Here is a 3,772-nt window from a genome sequence, read left to right as displayed (position 1 = left end):
AAAACAATTCAAATCAATTAGATAAATGCTAACAAATCAAAAAAATTAATTGCTTCCCGTTAAACTGGAATTAATTTAGAGGAATTCAAGTTAAAAGAGAACGTTTAGATAAAATTCATACAAATTCAAGGTAAAACAAAAAAAAATCAAATCAAATGAATTAAAACAATTTGAAGATTTGAAAAAACTTAATTGAATTCAGTAACTTTGAAATAAGATTGCAAAAATTCAAAGGAATTCAAATAATTTTATGAAGTGCCTAAGAATTCAAGAAGAGGTTAATAAACTTCAGTATCAATTAAATAAAAACTTTTGAAAATTAAAAAGAAATTCACTGAATTAAGAAGAATTAAGTGAAGTTATGATGATTTAAGTAAATTTAAAAATTAAAGACAATTCCAAAGAATTTAAACGAATTCAGGGTAAGTTCAAAAAAATTCAAATAGCTTAAAATCTTTGAAACCCTAATGAATTGTAAAAAATGTTGAAAATCGAAAAATTCCATTGGGTAGAATAAAATTTGAGTAAACTCAAAGAAATTTGAGGGAAATATGAAGAATGGGATAAAATTCATTAAAAAAGCAAGCTGAATTAAAAAAGCAATCGAGTAAATTAAAAACAATTGAAAAAAAATGGAAAAATTAATTGAATTGTGTAGAATTGATTTAATATAAAGTAATTCGAAAGAATTTAAAAAGATTTAGGATAAATTAATAAGAAATCAGGGCCAATTCCAAATAAATTGAAAAAAAATTGTAATATCTCTTTAAATCTTCGAAACCCTACGAAATCCAGAGTCTTGTGAAACATTCTTTTAAATCCATAAAAAATTAAAATCCATCAAAATTATTAAAACCCTTGGAAATCTCTTCAAATTGGTTTTAAAAAATTGTATTCCCTAAAATATTTTGAATCCATTGATATTTTTTTAAATCTCTTCAAACTTTTTAGATCCCTTGCAAACGCCTGAGAATCTTTTAAAATAACCTCAAGTATTTCAAATCCTTTTAAATTAAGCTAAATTACTGAAAATAATATAAAAAATTGTAATCTTTTGAAATAAAATAAATTATTTAAAATCCTTCAAATTCCTTTGCAATTTTTTAAAGCCAAATTGAAAATGCCAAGAAATTAAAAAAAAAAATACGTTAAAATATTTCAAATCCTTTTATTACGTTATTAATTGATCCTCAGGATCAATTCAGGGTGAATTAAAAATCTTTTCGAATCTTTAAATAATATTAAAAAATGATTAAGAATTTAATTTGACTAATTTTAATTTTGATTTTTCAATTTTTTTTGGAACTCAACTTGATTAAAAATGTAATTATTTTGTCGAAAATGCAACTATTTTATTACAAAAATCGTCCTTTTTGGTTCAAATTTAGCTACTTAGTTGAACGAGAATACTTTGTTAACTTTGTTTAAATTTTCTTTTTTTATGTTGATGATTGATTTCTTTGGTTGACTATTTTTTGAAAAATCGTTTGATTTTTTATTGTAAATTAATTAAACATTAACAAAATTGAACTACGTGATTGAAAGTGGTTACCTTGTTAACTTCCCTTAACATTTTTTTTTTTTTTATAAGATTGTTCTCTTTGGTGGACAATTTAACTATTTTGTTGAAAAAATCGTTTCATTTTTTCTTGTAAATTAATTTTTTTTTTAACTGAAAATTTAATTTTTGTTTAAACTATCCTTTTTGTAAAAAATACTTTTTTTCTTCGGTTGAGAATTAAGTTTTTTCCCTTTCAACATTATTATTCCATTTTTAGTTGAAATTTCATATTTTAAATAAAAAATTAATATTTTTTGGTTGCAAATTCATGTGTTTTGGTGAAAATTCGTCCTTTTCAATATAAAAATTCTTGTACAAAAATTCATCCTTTTTGTATAAAATCGACATTGTTTGGTTGAAAATTAAACTATTGTGGTTGAGTATTCAACTATTTTGTTGAAAAGTCATATTTTTGTGAAACTAAACTGTTTTATATTTATGACAAAAATGTTTTGAAATATTAAGTAAAACAAGTTTCCATGAGAATTTTCTTTTTTTAAGACTCATAATTTTAGTTGAACATTCAACTATTTGGTCGTAAATGAACCTTTTTGTAAGAAATTTATATATTTCAGAATTGCAAACTCAAAGTTTTTTTTTAAATTTTGTCTTTTTGGTCAAAAATTCAGCAATGTTGTAGAAAATTACATTATTTCATTGAAAATTAACTTTTTTGATAAAAATTCATACTTTTTCCTGAAATTTCATTCTTTCAAATTCAAATATGTGTTAGAAATTAAACTATTCATTTAAAAAATGATCTGTTTTGTTTAAAAAAATTTATTTGTTGAAAATTAATCCATTTCAGATGAAAATTCATCTCTTTGGTTGACAATTAAACATTTCTGTTAAAAATAAATTTCATTTTTGTTAAACATTAAATTTTTTAACTGTATAAAAATAAACTTTTCATTTTGGTTTGAAAATTGATCTTTTTTGTTAAAAATTCAACTATAATTGGTAGAAAATCCATATTTTTTTTATTAAAAATTTAAGCACTTTCTTAATTTTTTATTTTGAGTGCTACATTTTTCATTTTTTTCTTTCATGAGTTTTAATTTTGCAATTAAAATTAAAATAGTTAAATTTCGAATATTATTATTCACAACTTAGACCGCCATTTTCAACAACGAATCTGTACTTCATTAAAAACTGAAAAGAAATTTAGCCGCCAAAAGTGTAATATTGAAACTTTTTTATACTCAAACCCTTTATATTTTAAATTATTTTCATTAGAGTATAAAAAAGTTTCAATATCACACTTTTGGCGACTAAATTTCTTTTCAGTTTTTAATGAAGTACAGATTCGTTGTTGAAAATGGCGGAGAATTTGTTGTTTGCCTGTAGAAAAATGTACTTATTTATTTAAATGTTGAATTGTAGTTTTTTAAAAAGAATATCATTTTTAAATTTTTGAAGTTTCGACTTTTAAACATTCAATTGTCAAATTTTCAAATTTTAGTAACTTTTTGTTTGAAATTATTTAATTTTAAGGATTTTAATTAGAAATAATAGAAATTTAATTCCTTTAAATTTAAAACTTCCAATTTCAATTCCTCCGAATTTTAAATGATTCAATCATCAAAACTCGAATCTAGAAATATTTGATTTTTAAAGTTGTGAAATTGTCCTATTGTTAAAATTTTAATCTGAAATCATTTCGAGTTTTTTAAATTAAAAAAATTGTTCAATTCTGACCGTTAAAAATTGATGCTCAACTTAACTGAGAATTCATCTCTTTTTTCTTGAAAATAATTTTTAAGCCGAAATATAAAGTATTCCATTTTTGGTTCAGCCCTTCGATTACACACCATTTTTTCGAACATCTCCTACACGCTGGGTCAAAAAGACCCTGTTCACTTTTTGATTGTCTATAACTTCACAATTACTAAACTTTTTTACTTACAAAAATTTAGAGGTATACTTTCAAGTATGTTAAAGTAATTATAAGTATCATAAGTATATTTTAAACCTTGAACATTCGTAAAAAATAGCTCAAAGTGTGCCTAAATATTAAAAAATAGGCCTAATTTGTACCTTAAAAAAAGGTATTTATTTCGCATACTGATGACTCGGCACGCTACATAAACTGTCTAAAACTGTAGTCCGGTCGCTGTGAGCCGCGCTCGTGTCGCCACCTAGCGGATTTGAAAGTTAATATCGGGCGTGTGTATTTACATGAGACTACATGGGCAATAATACAAAAATATG

This window comes from Belonocnema kinseyi, chromosome 6 (genome assembly GCF_010883055.1).
Source record: "Belonocnema kinseyi isolate 2016_QV_RU_SX_M_011 chromosome 6, B_treatae_v1, whole genome shotgun sequence".
Classification (NCBI taxonomy): Eukaryota; Metazoa; Arthropoda; class Insecta; order Hymenoptera; family Cynipidae; genus Belonocnema; species Belonocnema kinseyi.
The sequence above is the reverse complement of the archived record's forward strand: the minus strand, read 5'-3'. Positions refer to the sequence as shown.